This window comes from Fukomys damarensis, unplaced genomic scaffold (assembly GCF_012274545.1).
Source record: "Fukomys damarensis isolate Sample0158 unplaced genomic scaffold, DMR_v1.0_HiC HiC_scaffold_12, whole genome shotgun sequence".
Taxonomy (NCBI): Eukaryota; Metazoa; Chordata; class Mammalia; order Rodentia; family Bathyergidae; genus Fukomys; species Fukomys damarensis.
In genome coordinates, this window is record NW_022900924.1 from 39,125,566 (window position 1) to 39,151,194 (window position 25,629).

Here is a 25,629-nt window from a genome sequence, read left to right on the forward strand (position 1 = left end):
GAATGGTGCCATGTACTAAAGTGGGCACATCGAATAAGCATTTGCTAAATGTAATTATGTGTCCGAAGAGAGTTGCTAATAAAATGCCAGTAGAATTTGCCGAGAAAGATTCGTTTTAGTTGGGGGATCAGGTGCCCTTTGGATGACCACAGAGGAGGTAGCATTTATGCTTCACTTAGATGAATATGTAAGATTTGATGGTATAGCGTATGCCTCTGCAACAGCCAAGGGAGATAGGTAATTTACCGATGGCACTTTGCCGTAAGAAAGTATGAAAGTGAATGACTTTTTCAAGGTCGAACTGTTGTGAAGCAGCATCAAGGGGCTGGAAACAGGGCACTGGCTTCCAGATGAGTTCTATCCAGTTGGGACTGTGTAGAACCTGTAGCTTCAGAAAGAGCCTGTGTACCACCTTTCCCTCATTCTGTGTCATGAGCTATAAACAGACCAAAGCCCCTCTCCCATGGCCTCAGAGTGAATAGCCATTACGCACCCCACGTTTTGGGCTTCTGCTTTGCGGCCATCACTGGCGATGAAATTAAAGCCCAGTGCAGAGCAGATGGACAATTTCTCCGTCCTGGCAGGGACCCATTAGACATCCTCAACACATTCCAGAGATGCCAAAGCCAGCAGCAGGAGAAGGCAAGCACGACAGCATCTCAGAGGGCAACTTCACCTCAGCAGGCAGTGTCAGCCACTCCTTTCTGAGGGCCAGCAGTGACAGGAAGAGACAGCCAGGGCATCTGCAAACACAGGTATCCAATAAACGCTTCCCCAGTGAACCCAACATTTTGAAAATAAAAAGTCTTCACAATAGTGTTCATTTAAAAATACAGACTAGGAAGCCTTCACATTTGTTTTGCAGTTTTGCATGATTTTCATTTGGCATTATTTTCATTTTCAATTACATACTGAAAGGTGGGACATGCTCTCTAATTTTTTGTTTAAAGTTGAATATGGAGTGGAGAATGTATACTGCTAGTTAGCCTTTTGGTTGGGATCATTTAAAAATGAAAATAATCTCAGTGGGGAAAACTTTAATCCCATTTGAATCAAATGGGTGAAACAAAATGCCAACCATATTGCTATGATATCTTTGGTTTTACTCAATTTTGAAAAGTAATGAATGAGGGGCTGGGAATGAAATTATTTTAAGTGCAAATTCTGATGTTCTCTAGACTACATATAAGAAGTTGTCTAGATGCTTAGTCTTTCCATCTTATTAACCTTAGCTGTTGGGAATTTGACCATTTTACCTGCTAATCACAACTGTACTATCTGCAACGCAACTACCTTCTGACTCTTGCTGGACACTGTGGTCCAAACCAGATTCACTTCTCAAAATTAGGCTCACCCTGAACAATCATATTTCAGATCACTCACACCGGAACAGGGAAAACCATGGTGTGAGAGATAAAGTGAGAAGCAGAAAACTGAAAAGAGTAAACATTTAAAAATCTGCCCTGGAGACAATACTCTACTGAGGCTGGGGCTCATGAGCGGGTTATGAATAATCACAAACCTTCTGGCTGAGAATCTGGTATCTCAATCAACTCAGAATCTCATTTTACATGTATTTCTGTTTAATGGCACATTATTAATATACATTATTAATAAAATTCATAATTAATAATAAGCATTCGCTATATGATTAAAACAATAGTCAAAATGATTGAACATTTTGGTGAGCGTGGGTAATGTTGTTATAAAAGAGCAAGCTGGCTACTCTCACTCCCTTTGGCCTCCTGCCTTACCGTGTGATTTCCCCCTCTCCCACCATAATGTCATCCACTAGGACTTGCTCTAGAACTGAGATGTCAGTGCCATATTCTTAACCTTCAAAAACCATGAGCTAAATAAACCTCTTCTCTTTATAAATTATCCAGCCTCAACTATCTTGTTACAGCAAGAGAAAATGGTCTAATGCACTTACACTTGTGTTTACTCTGTTAAGACATATCACAGCTTTCTTGAGCTCAGGAACAACAGATAGCAAGCACTTCAGCACTGCACTTGGAGACCAAAAAGGCCAAAAAAAAAGTGAAAAATTGGCACTAAATATCACAAAAGGATACTTGGAAAATTTAACTGAAGTTGATTTGTGGTGGGAAATTTTCTTCCTTTCTTTGTAAGTATTGGAATTTGCTATATTTTAATTTTTCCATTAATAAATTGAAGAAAAAAAGGCAAAAATACCCTGCAGAAAAATATACAAAGGTTATACAAGGGTAGGAATAGTGAGGTAAGGCTTTGAAATTAGCCCAAACGTAAATTTAAATAATACATACAATCTCTAAACAAAAACGTTTATAAATGCAACACTTCCTTAGAGATAAGTGACAAATATGAAAAATTACACAAGAATTGACTATTAAGAAGGGATGGTTACAGAACAGATATTTATGTTTTATGTTATCACTGTTTAAAGCACTTTCCGATCAAAATATCATCTAATAAACTTGCCTTGCCAATAAGTTCAACTTCAGGGCTTGAAGATATTGGCATTAAAAGCTTGCGTGATTTGTTTAATACCTTGAATTCAATGAAAATGTTAAGACCCTCAAGGTAGCATACCTATAATTACAGACATACTTAAGCGGAGGTATGAGTAGTTTCTCTGTGTCTACCCTAACTCTGAATCCAAATGAGCCTTAGCTTACTTGAAAGAAAAACTGCAAGCTTGGTCAAAGAAACTGGAAATGGATCATATTGAATTATACTCTTTGGTTCCACTCTGTGCCCCTGGGGTATCAATATTCTGAGCCCATCTTGGGGCACCAAAGCAATAGTACTATAGCTTCCTATTTCATTCTTCTGTATGGCTTCCTATGCATGTTTTGTATCTTATCATCTAGCGTAAGCAATGGAAATCAATATGAGTTTCTAAACATAGAAGAATTAAGATTACATTCATCATCTCCAATGCCATTTCCCCATAAATCTATTATTTACCTGTGTCAATATTTCACATTCTAGTAGTTCTAGTTCTGATTCTACCAAAAAAAAGATAAATTTTCATGTGGAGAATAAAAAGCTATAGCATGGGGAAAAATAACCAATATAACCTGACAGTTTGCTGTTGGTTCCTAATATCAATTACCTGTGACACTGACCTTCTAAAGAAATCCATCTATGAAGAATAGAATGTGGTTCACAAGCATAGATGATAGGCAAAAAGGTTTTACATCCCTTATGTTTAAGTACCCACTCAAAAAGTATCCTTACTGAGAGCATAGTAGGTGCTGGGAATTGTGCCAAGTACTGATTAAAAGCTGTAAAAAATATAAAAAAGACCCTTGGTGTCATGCATTAACCCCTGGTTTGAAAAGACACACAACAAAGAAATAAGCAGGTAAACACAAAATAATTTTACATGTAAGGACCATAAAGAATAATACTTTAAAGTAGAAAGTAATTATAGAGAAAGAGGAAAAAGCAGGTGTGGCACTTAGAAGAGCGATCGCTCAAAGCCTCCCTGGGGAAATTATACTGAGATGAACATAAAAAAAGCAAAAAAAAAAAAAAAATTCAGCCAAGTCAACATCTAAGAGTAGTGTATTCCAAGAAGTGCTACCAGTATGCACAAAGCCCCTGAGAACACTTGGCATGTCTGGTGTGGCTACATCAAAGTGAGAAAAAAAAAAGATACAACGGTGTTACAGAGAATGCATCATGCCTACAGGGACCTCGGATTTCAGGAGTAATGGAAATCCATTAACAAACTGAAAACAAGAAAAGTTCTGATGTAATTTCCCCTCTTACACTATACAGCTAACTGCTGTAGGGTATAGATTGCAAAGGAGCAGTCAAGGACAAAGAAATGCTGGTAGCTTAAATCAGGGTTACAGTAGTAGTAAGCAGAACTAAACTGGCTTGGAGATTACCTAGATGTGGGAAAGCATAGTAAAGTAGAGAAGGGAATCAAAAATTATTCTTAAATTTTAGGCTTGAGAAAGCAGGTAGATGATATTATCACTTACTGCGCTTCACAAATAGGAATGAATACATGTGAGGAAAGTAACCTAGAGTTCCTTCGTACATATCAAGTTTTGGACACCTAGCAGATACCTAAATAGTGTCAGGAGGGAGTGTATGTGAGGCTGGCGTCTATGACATGAGTCTAGAGCTGTAAATGCAGGAGTCATTTAGCCACAGATAGAATTTAAGTCCATGTCAGGGAAGGTGTGATGGGTAGGGGAAGAACAAAAAGGGAAAAGAAAAAAATGTGAGAGAATGAAAAGATGAAAATAAAGTGTTTGTATATGGGGGGGGGAGGAGGGGGTGAGGGGAGGGCAGAGGTAAGGGGGAAAAATGAGAATCAAGACTTCCCATGTAGAGGTACATGATCCCAACAATGAATGTAACTGTACTGTATCCCCAAAATGTACCAATAAACTCAATAAAATTTTTAAAAATAAATAAATAAATAAATAAATAAGAATTTAAGTCCATGGAAGTAGAAACCTAGAAAAAGAAATTATTTCCTGGCCTATGCCCGAGGTCACTTCAACATTTGGAGAACAGGTAGAGCTCGAGGAGCTTCCTAAGGAAGAAGGAACAGGGATATCAAAGAAAAGCCTAGAAAGTGCAAGGGGTTCTTTGGGGGGGTTGTTTTGTTGTTTTTGTTGTTGTTTTGTTTTGTTATTTTTTGGTACCGGGGATTGAACTCGGGTCCTTGCAGGCCACCGAACCGCTGAGCTAAATCCCCAGCCCTAGAAAGTGTAGTGTTAATGAAATCCAAAGAGGAGAGTAAGTAATCACTATGTTCAATGCTGGTAAGACTTCAGATAAACTGAGGATAAAGCCATGTACATTTCACCTGGCACCTTAGGAAATTTTATGGACATTGACTAGAGATTCCAGTGAAAGATGAGGATTAACATCCAATGCTAGTGTCTGAAGACTGGAAGATGCAAAAGGAAGACAGCTTTTGCTGCAACTCTGAGCAGAGAAGTAGGGAAACGACTAATAGGAGACTAGGGCTCAGGGGAAATTTTTTTTAACTTTTTTATTAGTACAGATTGCAGTACATGCAGTTTACAATCATCCTTTAGTTGATACATATACATAATGCAGCTTGATTCTTTTTTAAAGCCCCCTCCCTCCCGCCTCCCTCTCTCCTCTGAATTCCCTTTTCTCGTTTTCTTAGTTAATATTATTCATCGTATCTCATATTCACGGCACACAATGGTTACACTCATTTAGGTCATTAGGTTCCCATACACGGCATATCTATATGTGCTCTTTACTTCTCCTGCCACTCTCCCTCTCCTCTCACCCACATTCTCTTGGACTCCTTCCTATTTGCATGAGCTCTATCACCTTGACTAAGTGTATCCATTCTTTTTTCTTTCCTTTATTTTTTGTGTACTCTCCTTAGCTAAGTTGATTTCGTTGTCTTTGCCTCACTCAAATGAGAGATACCATTTGGTACTTAAGCCCGTGTGTCTGTTTCTTAAAATATGAAATTGACTAGAATCCTGCTAATTGGGGTGATGAAGTAAAGAAAGAGAGATTGATCTGAGTGGAACTGGAAAATAACTGAAGGAGACAAATCTGAAAAAGGTGGGAAAGAACTAGCTCCTGAGGGAGGGGAAGGCAAAGATCCTAGATGGAAACAGGGCTATGCGCTCCATGAGGAAAAGCAGTAAATATGAGAACAGATGCCAGAAGATGTCACAGATCTGGCCAAAAGGCAAGATTATCAGTTAAGGAACGGGAAACTGTGGAAGTTTGAAAAGAGGGATAAATATGAATTGTTTCCATGAGAGAGAAATTGAACTCACTAGGAAACTGTGGGGGTGGTTTAGTGCCATTCGAAATTTACAGTCATTCTTCAAATTGAAACCAGTGAGTCGGGCTTTGTGATTTTCTTCAGTAAAGTTTGACTGCTACCACAAAGAAGCAGAAAAAATGAATTATTTCACCAAAAGTTGGGGTTTAGTCAGATGAGGAAACTGAAGGGAAAACTAAGCAAAGGAGTTAGAGATGTCTCCAAAGGACTGTTTCCAATGGGAGACAATGAAATCAGCTTAGGTATAAGGAGAGAAACAAGAAAATGAGGCAAGGGGTCAATGGATAATGAAAAGAGGCAGTGTCATCCTGTTGAAGGATTCGGAAATATCAAATAAAGAAGTTACAAAGAATCCTAGCAGCCTAAACTTGGCTGACCAAGAGCTGCAAATCTGAAATCAAAGTTTCTGAAGTGATTCTGCTACTGGGGATGATAAAACTTGTGTTATGTTCATGGAGAAATGGCTGAGGGGAGGAGGCATTAGATCATGTCTTTTGATCCTTAGCATTTTCCTGTAAGAGCAACACTGTGGAGTCGTGGGGTAATATTCAGTGTGGAAGTAGGAGCCCATGGATCTTGTTTTACTTCTGACAGGTACTGGTGGTATGACTTCAATGTCTTAGTTTAGTTATCTGAAATAAAATGGGAATTATAAGAGCTAAGTCAGTAGTCCCAATATAGTCATTTTCAGTTAGAGCGATAGGTAGATAGATAGATAGATACATGCATACATACATACATACATAGAGTGATATATATATATATATATATATATATATTTAATTCATTCTAAAGCAGGAAACAACTATAAAGTGTAAGCTATAAAATATATTGGTTGTTTATAGGTAAGGAAATACAGGCTCAGGAAAACTAATTGATCAATGTTAGAGAGCAAATGAAGGACCCAGAATTAAATCATAGTCTAATATTCTTCCTATCACACAATTTGTCATTTTGCTAAATGCAAAATCTCCTATTTGTTAAAAACAAATGGCTGCATATTTTGCTATTTGTGCAAATTAACTCACTGCAACAAGCAGCATGGTGGCAAACTGAATTATAAACCGATATTTTTAGTGAATTGTCACAAGAGACAGACATCCTTAATGCCCTACCATTACAACATTAGTTTCTTGGGTCAAAGAATGAGGATTAGGACAACTAATTATTTTGCACATTAATGCCCAGTCCGAATCCTCTTAAGACTGGTATGATTAAAAGAGCAATCCGCATTATGAACACTAGGAGTTTCTGTTTGTATTACTCAGAGAGACATCCATATATTGAAACTAAACTTTACCAAAGATATACTCCTAAGTGAAATAAAAAAATCACACATGTGTAAATACCGAATAGTTTCTCTGGTATGAATAAACTGCAATAATACATAAGATCCTAATAAGATTACTGACATTGAGAAATGGGAAGAAAGGGGCTAAAGGTGTAAGGAAGGTGGGATGAGTAGGGGAAGGGTAATAAGGGAAAAGAAAAAAATGTGAGATAATGAAAAGATGGAAATAAAGTGTTTGTAGATGGGGAGGGGAGGAGGGGGTGAAGGGAGGGCAGGGACAAGGGGAAAAAATGAGAACCAAGACCTGTCACGTAGAGTTACAAGATCCCAACAATGAATGTAACTGTACTGTATCCCTAAAATGCACCAATAAACTCAATTAAAGCTGAAAAAAAAAGATATAAAATAAAATCTCCCTCCTGGCCCAGAGCATTGTGTTCACTATAGGAAAAAACAGAAGTAGAAGCAAAGGGTATTTAAATAGTTATTTAGCTCACTCAGATAACTGTAGCAAATAAACTGTTATACTTCGTGTGACCTTATGAAAATCAATCAAAGAGAACAATAAAATAAATTTAGAACAGCAAGAAAAATGAATAGTATATTTCTCACTTTTCTTTCGCATCTGGAATGAATAATGCAGTATGGGAACTCTGACTACATTACAATGTGAACACATTTCACCTTAATTGCATCCCACTGCTCACAAATTATACTTCACTAATCAGGTAATGGTGGTTGTGTCCTCTTGTAAAAGAGACGCCAAAAAAGAGTCATGCCAGTGTGTGGGGCTAGGGACAAATTATTTTTCCCTAAAGGGCACTGTTGTGCCTCCTCTACCCCATATGCATGTCAACGTTTATTCATTGCCCACTTGTGCCCGCCCCACTTTTCTTTTTTTGTTTTGTTTTGTTTTGGTACTGGGATGGAGCTCAGGTCCTTGCACTTGTGAGGCAGGCAGCAGAACCACTGAGCTAAATCCCCGCTTTTAACATAGAGACAATCACAGCCTTGCTTGTTTTCTCTTGTGTAAAATAAGACCACTTCCCATTTCTTGTTGACCTTTCACATTCTACCTTTTTCTTTATTTTTCTAAAGAGAATCTAAGAGGAGATAAGACAAAGGCATTTACTTCAGTCAACATGATTTAACTTGCCTCATACATAGTCCACCTCCTGTTCTTCTCCCACTGTCAACCCACCTCCTCAGCAGACACCAGAACTCAGCTTCTGATCAGCTCTGGTAGGGGTGTGTGTGTGTGTGTGTGTGTGTGTGTGTGTGTGTGCTAGACAGTGTATGTGTGAGTCTGGGGAAACAAGGCTGAGCTGGTATTTGCTCTGGAATTGCCCACACAAGGCAATGCTTTTTTAAAATCACTTGTTTTTAATTATTGTCAGAGCCCGCCAACATTTTAACTCCAGACCAATAAGAATATTGTTCACCCAGCCCTGCATCCCAGCTCTACTGTCTTTGTGTCTTAGTGCCTTTTCTCCTACTTCTACTGAGAAGGTGGTGATAATAAGATGTGGACAACCCTACATGATGCCAAATAAAAATATAAATGCTTTCAAAAGTCTTAGGCTATTGGTATTATCTTCCTATTCCAAGTATTGTGTTTTAAGAGTCTACCTTACTCTATTTCCTTTACCTTCTTTCTTCTTAATCTATGATCTTTCTGCTCCAATACACAATCCCTGCCACACACCTGATGCTTTTGCACCTCCCCACACCTACCTCTAACTCTACTGCTCTGTACTTGTCAGAATCTCACTGAAATACAAAGATTCATCTCAAATCCCACTTCCTATAAAGGTGTCTCTCACTTCCTCAAAAAAAAAAAAAAAAAAAAAAAAAGACCTCTCCCATTTTCAGATTCCTGTCACAGTTTTTATACAGGTCATTCGGTATTTAGCCCAACCTTCCCTTGTGAAAATTGCATGATTTATATTGAATTACTGTTTTATTTTCACATTTTGTTATTTAACTTTGTGTGCCCTTCGGCCATGTGCCCACAGTTCCATTTTAAGTGTTGTAAGGGAAGACACCACAGCAAATAGCAATACTGCTTTCCACAATTTGTTAAATATATGTATATTGATGTATTAGATTTGATGTGCAAAATTTAATGTTAGCTAAGGTGCCAAATAAAAGTATAATTTTTTAAAAAGAGTACTAGGCTATTGCAAAGGTCTACTATCTAGAATATATAAAGAACTTTAAAAAATATAATACCTCCCGAATTTAAAGACCCAATCCAAAAATGAGTATTGCTATAATTTTTTGAGTAATTTAAGAATCCACATGAGCTGAGGATTTAGCTCAGCGGTTTGGTGGCCTGCCTCGCAAGTGCAAGGACCCGAGTTCAACCCCCAGTACCAAAAAAAAAAAAAAAAAAAAGAACCCACAAACCCTCAAACTTCTAAGTGTTCTCCTAGATCTTCTCCCTAAAGAAACACTTGCATGTGTGGCCACCAGAATGACCAAGACAACAATAAATCACTGCTTGCCGTGGTGAAAACTTAGAAATAATATGAAACAGTGGCTTTCAAGGTATATGGTGAATTGTCCTCCAGAGGGCATTTGAAAGTGTCTGGACACATTTTTGATGGTCACAGTTAGCGTTACTCTTATCTATCTCATGGTATATAAAAGTTAGAGGTGAAGCTAAACATCCTACAATACCCAGGACAAGCCTCCAAAACAAAGAATTATCTGGTTCAAAATGCCAATAGTGCTGAGATTCAGGGGACACTGATCTAAATATTCATCTGCAGACGAACCAGCAATTGTAGTATATGCGTCCAAACATAACATTAATATGAATGAACCAATATATATCAAATTAGTAGATCTTTATAAGTAGCATTTTAGTGAAACCAGAATGTGATAAAATAATACACTCAATAAATGAAATGTGTGTATATATATTATATTTGTAAAGGTATGTTATATAAGGAAAATTAATGGAGAAAATGTACATCAAGTTCATGATTTTAAGATATTTCAAGGGTGGGATGGAGAATAATGGACCTGGGAGAATAACACTGTAGATGTCAACTTTTCACTTTTTTAATATTTACAGAAGCAATCAATATTCCCTAAAGCCTAAATAAATAGTCCAACTTGTGCCTAGTGTTAGCAAGATGTTGTTACAAAAAAAATATATACAAATTGAACTTTTAAAATGCAATTATATGTGTAAAACTCTTGAAGAAATGCCAAAGGTAGAAATTCACACAAGAACCCAGTACTCCACTCTTCCTCTTCATCCACCTACAACCACTGCAAGTAGGACTAGAAATCAGGTCTTGTGCTCAGATTTATCACCAGGTGCCCACTCTGACCATTGATCCTGTTCCACTCTGTCCGCATTTTTATCCACAAAGTCTCTTTCAAGCCTAACCTAGCAATCACAACCAACGGCTGAAAGTTATATGCAAGTTTATTCCCCTTGTCTCTGAGGTAGAGCGCTCCTTGTCCGTACACACACACCCTGTTGAGCCATCTCATTGTCCATTGGACAGGACTTTCATCAGGACACTTTCTCCTTTGTTCTGGTCATTTGCAACTCTGTGGGCTGCTCTGGTCTGATATTCAGACTGGCTCTCACTTAATCTCTTTTTCGCAGAAATGACATCTTTCCCCACTATCAGCTGCATGTAGTTAAACGTGTAAGCATAGGCAGATTCTCCCATAACAATTTATTCAAAGATTCTTTCAACAACAATTTATTAAGCCTTCCTCTTCTTCTGTTCCTCAGACCTTAATGCGTGAGCCATTTGTCATCCCACTACTGCAGCAACATCTCCTCTCCACTCTTTTCTCCAACCTCTGTACTGCTTCAGTTAATGAGTTCCTACCTGGTCTTACTTTTCCTTCTCCACAGACCCCACACATCTGAGCTCATCCCATCCATCCAAGACCAGAACCTTCACCATCTTAGTTTCCCTCTTATAAACTACAGCACCCTCAAGAATTTTAAAGCCAATAGGGAAAGTGGGAAGGGTAAGGGAAAGGTGATAAGGGAAAAGAAAAAAATATGAGAAAATGGAAATAAAGTGTTTGTAAATGGGGAGTGGAGGAGGCGGTGAAGGGAGGGCAGGGACAAGGGGGAAAAATGAGAACCAAGACCTGTCATGTAAAGATACAAGGTCCCAATGATGAATGTAACTGTACTGTATACCTAAAATGTACCAATAAACTCAGTGAGGGAAAAAAAAAAGAATTTTAAAGACAAAAATCATCAGAGCAGTTTGGAGACTATATATTATACTCAATGGTGATCTTAAATTACACAAATGGTTTTGAGAAAATGTATATTCAGTATATTTTTTTCTGTAATATATATTTTAGAAAGTGAAACAACATTTTCTTGGTTGGCAGAAAATAGAATGAAATGCACTGCAGGAGGTATGAATTTCAAAGGTCAAGAGGCTGTCAGGATTCCTGCTTTGCCATTTAACTTCTCTAAAGGACCTTTGCTTTTTCTAAGGAGAGACAATAGCATTTCCTTTTAGGCACCAGATCTGCCTTTTCTCCTCATAGATCCTACTAACCCATGTCTTAATTCTCCTCACATAAACAGTAAGAGTAATGAGAGACACCAACATGTCTCATGGAGCACATGAATCACTGAACCTGACTTAGCAACTTGGAGTTTCTTATTTTCATGCAGTGCATTATTTTTACATAGGTGAAACTGAAAGATTAGGGTGTTCGGTGATGCTCTAACATGGAGCAGCAAAGTGACAGGAATATGCACCATTACCCAAAGGGGCTGTCTAATACTCACCCAAAACGAACCCAGCAGACACCATGTAGTCTGGCTACATTTACAACATAATGAGCATTCAGCTGACCAGCAAGACACTTCAGGTTTCCAAATGTGCCTGTTGCAGCTCAAGACACCTTCCGGTATCTACATGTGCCTTCATTAACCTATGAATTTAGCTTTCCACTTCTGGTGTGTACTGTCTCTCATTTACCTCGAATTCATTAGAACCGTTTGATATTTGGTCTTTTCTTTCCCATTAAAGTATATGCGATATAAATGCATTTTCCAGATCACTGAGAATACTGAAAGCTTGTACTGCTTAATGAAAGTGCATTCTATCGTGGCTTGTGGTTTGTCCTTCCATGACTAGTTCTTGCACCAGGATAGGAGAAAAGGGAAAGAAGAGTACCCTTCTGCTGTGGTAGGATAAGTATGGAATCCGACCCAACAGAAGACACTGAAAGGTGGTAGAATTTGTGTAAATATGAAGTTCAGCATAGAGAGAAATAATAACTCCTGCAGAGAAATGACAAATCCAATCAGTGGAGTCTCTCACAAGGTAGATGGAGTATTAGAACTATAAATCCACACTGTGTCTTTTTAATCCACAATGGAAGATATTTTGAAATGTAAATGGTTGTGAGCAATAGTCATCTGATAATTACTCTATTGTACTAAGAAGCTGTAGAATTTATTCTTCCTGCCTAAATGTATTTTAGTAACTATTTTTTAAAATATTAATGGGATGAGCTGTTTCTGAAGTTCATTTGGAAGAAAAAATGGTGAAGAATAGTCAAGAATTTTTGGTAAGAAGATAAAGCAATGGGGGACTAGTTTACCATATATTAAAAATAAGTCCTAAAGGTGTAGCAACCAAAATTTCAATGATGTCAAAATAAGCAAATTATATAAATTAACCAGAATATACTTAGAAACATATCCATTTACAATTAAGTCCTGATTAAGTTAAATTTTAACAGAAAAAAAAATTTGTCTATAACTTAGCCAGTGCACTATACAAATTATGCCCTCGTTAGGACAATTCGAGCTTGTCAAAGAATACCAATAGGATACTAGAAAAATAGCCAAAACTTAGATCATCTTGAGTAAATCCAGACATACCATTACATGAATATGGGTAAAGTTGCCTCTTCATAATTATTTGTAGCTCTTCATTTTAATCTTAGGGGCATTATAATTTCTATAATAACTCTAGTTATAGGTAGGGTTCAGTCACCAGGCAAGTATTCAAGGACCAAACTCTGAGCTCCTGGAGAGGGTATGACAATGATAAAACCAGGGTTCAAATATTCAGATAGGATACGAAGTTAATATTTAGGTAAATCTCTGCAGTAATTGGGGACAGCAATCAAGGCAGACACCTAGTCCTAATGCCATAAACGCCAAGTGTGAAGAATATCAAGTTACCTTGATAAATTGAGCACCCAAATGCTGCTGAGGAGGGGCTTCCTCAGGTCTACAGTGGTCAGAAGGTGAGGACAGCGTTGTGCAGAGTCCAAGAAAAGACAAGTCTTAGCACGGTTTTCACTTGATTACTTATCTTTACTTCAAAAACATCATAAGTTGTTGGTAAAATGTTTGAGACAGATTACCTATTATTTTTAGCAACATTAAAAAAACAAACTGCTATAAAATGATTCTCAGTATAAAAAAAAAAAAGCTCCCAAAGTCAAATCAGATAAAATTTTTGAAAGTGTCATGGAAAACTGCCAAGCAATCTGATAGTGTCCATACCCATTTCACCATCACCAAAATTTACTTAAGACATATAGCTAGACATTTTACATGCATTATCTTCTTCAATGACAGCCACCATGCAAGGAGTTTGATTAGTTCCAGCTAAGGGAGGAGGCAGTCTCCCAGGATAAATACCTCTCACTACTGCTAAATATGAGAGTCAGAACCCAGATTTGTGTGACTCTGGGCCTTTTCAGCTTGTTGACACCAGAATTAATCTTTGAGTAAGTGCACAGAGATCTTGGAGGCACAGGATAAGTAGATATTCTTGGTAAAAATCACTGTCTGAACTTCAGCCAGTCATGTTTCTGTTTTAAAGAGCATAAATATCATTAAATTGTGTTTATCTGTTAACCCCATAACAGGAAATCATAATATTATTCTTAGACTCACCCTTTTTTAATTTTTATTTTAATTAGTATATGTTTGCAATCCACAAGGGTAACATTCATTGTGGTGAGCTGGTACAGGTATAACACATTGGAACTCTTCTTTTCATCCCTTTCCTTCCCCTTTCCTCCATCTCCTGGTTCCCTGCCCTTTTTTCCATTAGCTGTCTTTTATTTTGCTCTTTAATTTATTTATATTTTGGGTTTTTCATATAAAAGGAACCATGTGATATTGAAGATTGTGTGTCTGATTTATCTAACTTAATATTATGGCCTCAACAATCCATAATGTGGGGAAAAAATTTTACCAGCTGCTCCTCAAAGTTCTCTTATCTAGAATATATAAAAAGCTCCAAAAAATCAGACACCCCCCCCAAATACAAAGACCCAATTCAAAAATAGGCATCTGAAATGAACAGACATTTCTCAGACAAGGAAGTAGAAATAGCAAATAAACATATGAAAAAATGTTCATCATCACTGGTCGTTTGAGAGACGCAGATGAAAACAACACTGAGATTCCACCTCACCCCACAAAGAATGGCTGCTATCATGAAATCGATCAATAACAAATGCTGACAGGGTTGTGGGGGAAAAGGAATCCTTCTCCATTGTTGGAGGGAGTGCAGAATGGTGCTGCCACAGTGGAAGTCAGTATGGAGATACTTCAAAAAACTAGGACTAGAGGTTCCGCTTGACCCAGCTATTCCCCTGCTGGGTATCTTTCCAAAATAATTAAAACAATCATACCACGGCGATATATACATACCCATGTTCATAGCGGCACAGTTGTAATAGCTAAAACTTGGAAACAGCCCAATTGCCCATCAACTGGAGAGAGAATAAAGGAGATATGGTTTTTCTATAAAATGGAATAGTACTCAGCCATAAAGAATGAGAAACTAGAGACATTTATAGCTAAATGGATGCACATTGATGCCATACTCTTTAGTGAAATAATTAGGACACACATGTGTAAATACCAAACAGTTTCTCTGGTGTGAGAAACTGAAAGTGTAAATAAGGATCAAAATGTATAACAGATAATTTGAGGTAGGAAGAAAAGGTCCAAAGGGAAGGGGAAATGGGAGGGGGAGGGGAAAGGAAAGAAAAAATATGAGAAGAGTAAAAAATGGAAACTAAGTCTTTGTAGAGAGGAGTGGAGGGGTTGTAAAGTGGACAGGAAAATGAGGAAAAAATAAGAACCAAGTTGTATCATGTAAAGGTACAAATCCCCAATGATGAATGTCATCATACTGTATACTTAAAATGTACCAATAAACTTAATGTATTAAAAAAAGCAAAGGAGAAAAAACAATATTATGACCTCAAGATGCATTCGTTTTCCTACAAATGACTTTGGTTTATCTTTCTTTATGTCAGATTAGTGCCCCATTGTATGTAAATGACACATTTGCTTTATTCATTCATCCTGTTGATGGACCTCTAGGCCACTTCCAAGACTTAACTGTTATGAGTAGTGAATTCTCCAATGTCTTCCTGAAAGTGTTAAAGTCATCATAATACATAGATCCACGCTCATCCATATTTATAAAATCATTATTGACTCCTTTTCTGCCCCCTTACTCTGACTCTCGGTGAGTCCTGTCAACGGCCCCCTTCTTCACTGCTGCCTTTCTGCTCATCTCGCCCACCGCCTCTTGTCTTGACTATACAACCTCAAAACAAGACTCCCAGCTTCGGTCTTGCCCTCCACCATCTATTCTCAACACGTAAGCCAGAGCGACTCCATAAAAATCTATATTTGATCATGTCCTGCAGTGCCTCTCATTTCGCTCTGAGCAGAAATCCTGACGACTGCCTCGTTCTTCGGGGACTTGACTTCCTGCCAGCTCTCTAACTCACCTCCACTACTTCTGTGTGACTCACTGGGCATCGGCTGCATTAGCCTCTTGCTGTTACTCAAGAACAGTAAGTAATCATCACCTCAGTCTTTACACTTGCTGTTCTCCTGCCTTGAATGTGAAACCCTTTACTTTGTTATCTCAGGGAGATTTAGCCCTGTGGCTAAATCCTTTACTTCATTTGGATTCTCTTCAAAATGCCAATTAATTACTTAGGCCATTGACATATAAATTACCAACCCTCTCCTTTCACAACACCTTCCTACCCTGAGAAACCTTCTCCATGGCTCTTGTTCCCAACTGAAATTATGTATTCACAATTCTTATTTGGTTTCTGTATGTCTTTATCCTCACTTTAATGTATTAGATAGAGCCATGTGAAGTTGCTATTTATGTCAGTCAAAAAAGTCATGCTTGTGATTTCATGTTGTTTAGTAGCTTTATAAGGATCTGCTTTATTCTCTATTAAATGTATATATGCAGATAATAATGCTTTGCACATAATAGGTGCTCAATATATACATGTTGAAAGAACTTATTTGAGGCAAGATTTAAAGAACTAGAGCATAAAAGAGTGAGTGGGATCCTTGTCTAACGGGTGGTCATAATTTTCTGTCTCTGCTGAGTTTAGACCTCTGTTTCCACATCTTCCCAACTAGAGAATTAGCTTGACCTGAACTCAGCAGTGTTCACATTTGCCCTGCTCACTTCAAAGATATCAGATCTCTAAGGCCTGACAACCATTTCGGAAAGAGAAGAAATCTGTGATGTTGAACCCTCTTACTTATTCCGCTCTGGGAAAGGAGAAGCCTGACAAAGGGCAAAGCATCTTAAGGTCCACACACATTGCTCCCAGAAGTGGTTACTATTTTCTGAGGAGAAGGAAAAAGAAAAAGAAGGCCTGCAGTCCTCCTTTCTTCTTCCTTTGTTCCAACCTCAGAAAGCCTTCATTCCTAGTCTTAATATGTACGAATGTATTTTATTTCCCATTTACTAATCTCTTATTGTTTTCTTACAGTCAATATGATATATGTATATTTGCATAAAAGATTATTAGTAGATGCTAAATAATTTCTGATTTGATTTGCCCCCTTTTAGAGTCTGATTCCAGCTTAATAAATAGGCTTTACCTCTTTTGTTCAGTCAAATGTACTTTCGACAGAAGGAAGCGCTTATTACTCAGGATGCAATCATTATTGGAATGTTGTGAGACAACCGTGCATGTCTTGAAAATTACAAAATGTTCATGTTTATTGCTGCTTCTTCCCCTCTCTTTCCACACACTCAGATTTCAGATCAGTGTTCTTGCTGGGACTCTAGAATTTCACCACGGACATTCTTCCAAAGCTTTGTGATATCTCATTTTCTCTTGCTGAAATATTTGCCAAGCTACATGAGGTTTTTCTCCATTCACCAGTTTTCATTTACAGACAGAAAGCTATTACATTGTCACTTCAGCCACTGACAGAATGTTCACTGTGTTCTTATTCAAAATATTAACTCAAAGTTATTTCGGTGCAGATTTTTCTGCTTCTAATAGTGTCTTAGCCTGCTCAGGCTGCTATAACAAAAATGCCGCAGATTGGATTATTTATAGGGAACAGAAATTTGTTTTCTCACAGTACTGCAGGCTGGTAAGTCCAAGATCAAGGTGACAGCATATTCTCACATGTGGTAGCAGAAAGAAGCCCCCCAAAGGGAAAAAAGTTGTGTGAATTCTATTTTATAAAGGTCTTAGCCCTCTTCATGAGAGCTCTACCCTTATGATTTAATCACCCTCAGAGTCCCTGCCTCTTAATGCTATATCACATTAGGAAGTGAGTTTCAGTGAATGATTGGGGGAACATTCAGATTATAGCAATTATGCACCTACCTTTCATTCTATACCTTCTTCAGACTGAGCCTTAAGATACAGGGTAAAAAATTTGTAATAGCTAAAATTTGGAAACTGCCCATTTGCCCATCAGTTGGAGACTGGATAAAGAAGATGTGGTTTTTCTATAAAATGGAATACTACTCAGACATAAAGAATGAGAAATTAGAGTCATTCTTAGGAAAATGGATACATATTGAGGATATTCTCAAGTGAAATAAGTAAGTCACACATGTGTAAATACCAAATAGTTTCTCTGGTGTGAATAAACTATAATAGTACATAAGATCCTAATGAGATAACTGTCATTGTGAAATGGGAAGAAAAGAGCTAAAGGTGTAGGGAAAGTGGGAAGGGTAGGGGAAAGGTAATAAGGGAAAGGAAAAAAATATGAGAAAATGAAAAAATGGAAAGAAAATGTTTGTAAATGGGGAGGAGAGGAGGGGGTGAAGGGAGGGCACGGACAAGGGGAAAAAATATAAACCATGTTCTATGTTCTAGATTTCTGTTCCATATATTATCTTGTCTCTATTTCTCCTAGTCTTGAGGAATCTATTAAATCTAGGACAAGTAAGAAAAGGCTCAGAGTTCAGGGAATCCAATGGTCTAAGGCATGGGTTCTGTGCAGAGAGAAGCTCTGCTCCATTGTGAAGGGTGGAAGCCCCAAACTCCAACGAGATTCCAGGAGAGACGTGGGCATTCCTTGTGCACCTGGAACTGGGAAAAGCACTGAGGGACCCAACTCTGGACTACAATGGAGGCAAAAGCAGTAGGCTCGCCCGGAAGTTCATCAAAGTATAGGACCTTCCTTGTCCACTCAAAATTGAAACGGCGTCACCATCCTTCCTATCCCTATATCATTGATAAAATGTTTGATAGTGCCATGGAAGGTGGTCAAAAATTAGCACAGGAGAAATGAGCTCAAAACTAAACCAGCAGTTTGTATGTCATTTATACACCTAGTATAATTCTAAAGTAAACTTCTCAGTATTTCCGGTGTCTTTTTTGTTTGAGCTCTGCCTAGAAGCTCCTCTGTAACTTAGCAAAAGAGTTCAACTTCCAGGGTCTATGAGTTCCCTAGAACCATCTTCACATGAATGCGGGTGTGGAACTATGAGAACCTGGCTCACTTCTCTTTATGCCCTGTGATATTCACAGGCTGATTCTTGAAGTGCATCCCAGTTTGGAGACACATCACAGCCTTTGACTCTCTGGAGTAAGAACAGACATTTAGCTCACTTGGAAACTGCCAACAGTTGATCAATTAATGTTCATTGCCAATTCACCGCGTACATAGTTGTGTCTAAAACGTCCCATATTCCTGATACTATCTGAAAATAGGGAATTAATCCTTCACATCTTGTGTAGTACATGATACCTACCCTATTTTATAACAAATGTTATGTAAATGAATACATCAGTTTTTTGTTTGTTTGTTTGTTTTGTGGTATCGGGGATCAAATTCAAGACCTTGTGCTTGTGAGGTAGACCCAGTGCCACTGAGTTAAGTCCCCCTCCCTACACATTATATTCTAGATGAAGAACATTTAACTAACATTCTTATACTATTAAATTCTTAAAATGGAATGTTTTTCCTTGAAAGATAATCACCTGCTATCATCAGACATGAAGAAAAACATGTCCTCTTTGTACCAAATGAACAGTCTCCTAAAACATTCGGGGAACATTTTGATATAATGAATATGGCTCCTGTCAAACATGTTTTTCCCTGTGTAAATACAAACTCGTTTACAGTTGACAAGGCAGTAAAGAAAATCAGAGTCATCTTGCTTGCGTTTTGACAAGGGAAAAGACATCCAGGACAGTTTAGGGACTTTGTCCTCTGAGACTCCCAAGAACAAAAGCCAAGCTATCATGCAGTCTGGAGCTGCAGGAAGACCACCATCCTTCAGAATGATGTACGTCTCTTATTCTTCCTTTCACTGCAATCTCCAAGTCATCTATTATTGATGATTCTCCCCATGGTTCTATCTTACCCCATTCCTTCTCATCCCACCCCCTATAACTTGTTAAAGTTCTTCCATTTGCAAGTCAGTATCCAAAGGCTTGACCTTTTTTCAGAGCTCCTGTATGTGTCTGCAGCCTTCTGTACCACCCTCGATGTTTCCTTCATTGTTTTCTTTATCCTTCACATACACTTCCCAACCCCCGTTCCAAAGCACCTTTATATGTTACTATATCCTCCATGTTGGTTAGTGGTGCTACCATCCACACAGATCTTAACAAGAAACCTGGAAGTCATTTCTTAATTCTTCTGTTCATGGCTTGTGTTCCCTTTAATCCATCAGTCACCATGTCCTGATCCTATACCATCCAAACATGGTCTGGCTCTTCATTCCTTTTCATCCTACCCTCTTCAGATCTTGTTTGGATTACTGCCGTCACCACCTAATTCCCTGTTTATAGTTTCATTCTTATCTAATGTATCCTTCATCCTGCCTTCAGAGTAATATTTCAGATATGTATGTATGGTCATATGGCTTAGTTCCTTGTTTTAAAATGTGACACTCCTACCACACAAAATATAATTAGTGATCTATACCTGCAATCCCAGCTATTTGGAAGGCTGAGGCAGGACTGTTTGAGCCCCAGAGTTCAAAGCTAGCCTGGGAAATATTGCAAAACTATATCTCAATAAAATAAAATTAAAAGATTAAAGAACAAAAATTTAAAATAATAATAATGCATAATCCATCTTCTTCAAGTTAAAACCTAGGACCTCTGCATGGCCTTTTGCAAAACAAGTATGAAATTTCAGGATTTGACTCTTGACCTCCAGTTATAAGTGTTTTGTGGCAACTGAATTTATTCAAGCATATGCAACACAATTAAGTAGTAAATGTTATCACATCCACGATATCACAGGAGCAACAGCAAAGTATGGAGCGTGACCTGACGAGGTGACCAGGATAAAAAGAGAACGGAGAGCATACGTGGCGAACAGTTGAGTAGCATGCAGTTTACAGTGAAGAAGAGCTGCCAAGGTGTTACAGCTGTTCTTAGACATCTGAGAAATAATCCAGAGTGTAGAACCAGGAGGAACCCTGGGGAGGAAAATTCCAGCTCACATGGTGGAAATAATTTCCACGAAATACAATGCCTAACAACAGGAAGAGCGGTCTCCGGGGAAATCAAGTTCCTCAATCACTAAAAATATTTAATCAATAGCTGGATAACAACTCGTTTGGCATAGCCCAAAGGGACTGAAGCAACAGATTCAGGGGATAACAATGGAATCTCATGAGTCTCAGAGTACAAAGGGCTTAATATGTCATTTAAGAGCAAATAGATATTTATAATAGCTAATTGATTTTGGTAAATTCTATAAAACATAAATATTTCACTGGATTAGGTTAATTTGTCATCTCATTTCAATAAAGAAACCCTACTATCCAGCCTGGGATTTAGCTCAGTGGTTCCGGCACCTGCCTCGCAAGCACAAGGGCCTGAGTTCGAGCCCCAGTACCAAAAAAAGAAAGAAAAAAACAAACCTTACTATCCAGTGATGAGCAGATTCTAAGTTTGAGGTAGATTACCTCATCTGAAATAATTCCCTGGCTCCAGGATTCATGGTGGACTAGGAAAAATCTAGCCGAATGCCCTCCAGTGGCAGCTATCCCTGGCTCTTGCAGCTGCATTGCCTTTGTCTCTTATAGAGCTTCCTTGAAAAAGACAATGATCACTTACTCCTATACAATTTGCTTGCAGTGTTTGTTTTCCATTCTTTAGCAAGTTTGGAAAGCAATATGGGAAAGTGAGGTTGAGAGGATCTTTATGTGGACTTTAAATATCAGTTTACATAAGGTGAGAAAGATCAGAAATAAAAAAAATAGGGTCATCTTTTGAAAACATACTGAAGCTTTGAGATAAATCCACTTTAAGAAGAGTTATTCAGTTGAATTCCTATTACTTGGCAATGATTCCATTTTTAAAATAAAGAAAAAATAAGAATAAGGCAGGCTTAATTGGCAATTCAAAGCTACATGGACAATAAATGAGAAACAGAGTGAAACCCATATCCGTCTGCCAATCAGAAGTATTTTCCTTTTGTGTTACAGCTGTTCTAAAATATCTAACACACACACACACACACCACAACCAGTATAGATGGAATGCACTTGCCTCCAAAGCCACCTCAGTGTGCCCAACCCCTTTCTCACTTGTTCCAGACTCACTCCCACCTCTCAGAGCTACGCCTTCAAGACAAGGGAAGTCAGTGTGTCATTCTCTATGATCTAGAACCACTCTCTAGGGAACCCCAGGGAACACACCAGACTTTGAATCTGAATACACTCCTTGGTGTTAGAGTTTGTATCTGCACTTCATGCTTTGACCTGTTGTCCACCAGCTCTGGACTAACCTCCACTATAGCACTAGCATCCTCAAAACCAACTTATGGGACCTGACACCAGGTACTCCCTCATCTCCACAAGAGAAGTATTCTAATTTGGTCATTCAATCATCAATTTTCAGTGGGAGCGTCAAGACACACTATGCTATGATTAGTTATGGACACACAACATTAAAGCTGGTGCATAACTGGAAGACTGTCCAGAACAGAAAAAAATCTATGGAAGGCAATGAAAAAAAAAAGTGTAATGAAGGCAAAAAGATTAAGAATCACTGCTTGAAAAATGAGTCTCATCCTAAACCAGTTCTTAAATAAAAAGGGGGGCTGGGGATTTAGCTCAGTGGCACTATGCCTGCCTTACAAGCTCAAGGTCCTGAGTTTAATCCCCTATACCAAAGAAAAAAGAAAAGAAGAACATATGATGAAAAATCCCACTGCCCCAAATATCAGCTTCTCCCAGACTTGGTTTTCACAGCTGCTCACACCTCCTGCTGCTCAACATGGACCCTCCACTTCAGATGGCTCCAGCATCCCACCCTCCCCCCACATGACGCCCATACCAATGAACCTGTTCAATGGCCCTTCTAGAATTCTTCCTGATATTCTTCCTCCTTGGCTACTAATTTCCACTTCCTCCAGGAAGCCTTCCCCAAAGTGTACATTCATGATTCCCTTCTTGAAGTCAAGTGCTGAAAAATTATTCTTAGGTTTACCTACCAATAACAGTAATCTATCAATGAATGCAAGTAAAGAAGTAAACTGATGACATGTCATGTAGAGGTACAAATTCCCAACAATGAATGTAACTGTACTGTATCCCTAAAATGTACCAACAAACTCAATTAAATCTGGGGAAAAAAGTTTAAACTAATACAAAAAACATAAATTAAAAAAAAGAAGTAAACTGATGAGAAGTAAACTTTAGAAAAAGTAATCTTAGAATTGTATTGGGATAGATGAAAATTAAAACGGGAGAACATGATTTTTTCCCCTTTATAGTCTACAAAAGGTGAGGTAAATTAAGTTCGCATGCTGGAATTAGACAGCATATCTTTTAAGTCATATTTTTCTATAGACTCCATCTTGATTTTACCTTTGCATTTAATTTGTTAGACTCCATACCTGAAGATTTCAATTTTCTGATTGAATCCCCAGTATTTTATAACATGTTCCTCTATTCTCTTTACTTTCTGTAAATTGTTCATTGGATCTAGGGGATGGATTACATTCAAGTTGGGATTTTTTTTGGAATGACTCATCACTGATATTGGGAGATTTTCTCTTTTTTGATAGTAACAATCTCTGATAACAAAGTTCTAGGTACATTAACTCATCTAGAGTTGCAAAATTATGTTACTTTAATTTTATTATTGCATCATCAACAAGTAAAATTCCTCAGTAAAGATAAACATTACTTCATCAACTATTTAGTTTCCCAGTAATTTCGTTAATATAAAAAAGCAAGATAAATGATGAATTCTTTTCTTTCCCTGTGTTTACCAATCCAAAGGTAATATGTTGGTTGTTTAAAATCGTCTAATGGTGACCACTTTTGTAAACACCATTCTGAAATCATGAATGAAACATATTTGCTGTCTTTCCATCCATTTTAGTTGTTGTCCTGATCTATAATCTGACTGTCCCTTCTTCCAATTGGCCCCAAATCCTTTTGAAACAATCCTGACAGTTCTTAGAAAAATCTCACTATCAAGTATGATTCCTTGTGCATATTCCCTGTCGTAGATCTGCAACCAGTCTTTTCTCTAAATAATCTTCATTTCTTATAGGGACAATGCTGGCATCTTCTCCAGCAATCTTGTTTTCAATTATCTTTTTATGTTTCAAATTGCTTCATTAATATATGATAACTATACACATTTATAGAGTTTGCTGTAATAATTTGACACATATACAGTGTGTTATGATCAAGCCAAGGTAAGTTTATTTCCATTTTCTCAAACCTTTATTATTTCTTTGTGCTGAGAAACTTTGACCTCCTTTGTTCTAGTTTTTATAAAATACATAATAATTTTTTTCTAAACTACAGTCACTCAGTGTCTATTACCTCAATGTACTTAACACAGCTGTATCAAAACATCCCGCTAGAAGGCAGGCCAACCAGTCACGAGGCAATTCTAGTAACTCAGAAGATGTGGGATGATCTCTTTTAGAATCAAACTGACCTAAGTTTGAATCCTAGACCTGCCACTTTAAAAGCTGCATGATTTGGGGCAAATTACTTAATCTAACCCTTAGCAAAACCTCATCCATAAAATGGGTAATAACACACACTTGTTAGAGTTACGACTGTAATGCATAAAAAATACAGGTTCCATTTCATGCCAAGTACTCAATAAATGAAAATATTAATTATTTTATATTGAACTATTTTTGCTAAAATTCAAACAGTTGCAGAAGGCAGATTCCCACACAACCTAAAATAGTAGCCACTACCCCATATGGTCATTGAACACTTCAGATGCAGTTAATCTACATTGCAATATGTCATTATACATTTAAAACGTGCTCTGAACTTCAAAGTCTTGGTTTTTTAAAAATGTGTTATATCACTAATAATTTCTATTATATGTTAAAATGATAACATTTGGGGCATAATATTATTAGAATTACTAGAATCTCCTGTTTCTTTATACTCTTTCTAATGCAACTGTTAGAACATTTAAACTTACATGTGTAAATTTTACTAGACTACTTCTCAAAGGATGTTAAGAAGGTATTACACATGAGAACTAGATGACTAATTGCTAAGGTTTGAAAAACAGTAAGGAGTAACAGATCACCTCTAGTTTATTTGCTTAAACCTCTCCTTTCATCATCTATGTACCTAAATCCCGTTAACATTTAGCCACTTTCAATAACGATTCCATGTAGCAATGAAAGACATGGACAAGTCAAGGGAATCTTTGTCCTGTTGGCAAAAGGAAAGGGCTGGAAGATTCAGTTGAGTCTGAGAACACCAAGTTCAGAATGCCGAGTTCTCCAGGAATAAAAGTTTATGCACGCTGGGGATTTAGCTAAGGGGTGCTGTGCCTGCCTTGCAAGCACAAAATCCTAAGTTTGATCCCCAGTACTGGGAAAAAAGAAAAAACTTTACACACAGGGCCAACAGTCTGCTAAGAGAGATGATGGGAGGGGCTATAGAGAATTTATTCATGGATTTGCTAGTGGCCATCACAGTGGGACAGAGGAGGACACCTGAAACATGTTTTCAGGCTCCAAAATATCATTCTTACCAATCTGCTATAATACCTAAAATCAAGTATCAATCACCTGGGTGGGGGGCCAAGGTCTTAACCCAGTCTTTCCAAGAAATATCCCTGACCCCCATCCTTACTGAAAATTCTTGTATGCTTGCTACATGACTTGCTCCCCGATTTGACCCCCATTTAACCAATATTACCTGAGTTTGGGCCAGGGATTTAGCTCAGTGGTTCCAGCACCTGCTTCACAGCACAAGAACCCAAGTTTGATCTCTGGTACAAAAAAAAAAAT

General features: G+C 37.8%; 1 protein-coding gene across 6 annotated transcripts in view; it reads left to right on the forward strand.

Annotated features, from left to right (window-relative positions):
• The window catches only part of Kcnmb2 (potassium calcium-activated channel subfamily M regulatory beta subunit 2), a 274,696-nt gene that overhangs the window by 196,766 nt on the left and 52,301 nt on the right, over positions 1 to 25,629 (forward strand). The window contains exon 1 of one of the 6 annotated variants that reach the window (XM_010632433.2): positions 15,842 to 15,938. The exons of the other annotated variants lie outside the window; for them this stretch is intronic. The gene's annotated coding sequence lies outside the window, so the exon portion shown is untranslated. Of the gene's footprint in view, positions 1 to 15,841; positions 15,939 to 25,629 lie in introns of those variants that run through there. 6 annotated transcript variants of the gene reach the window in all.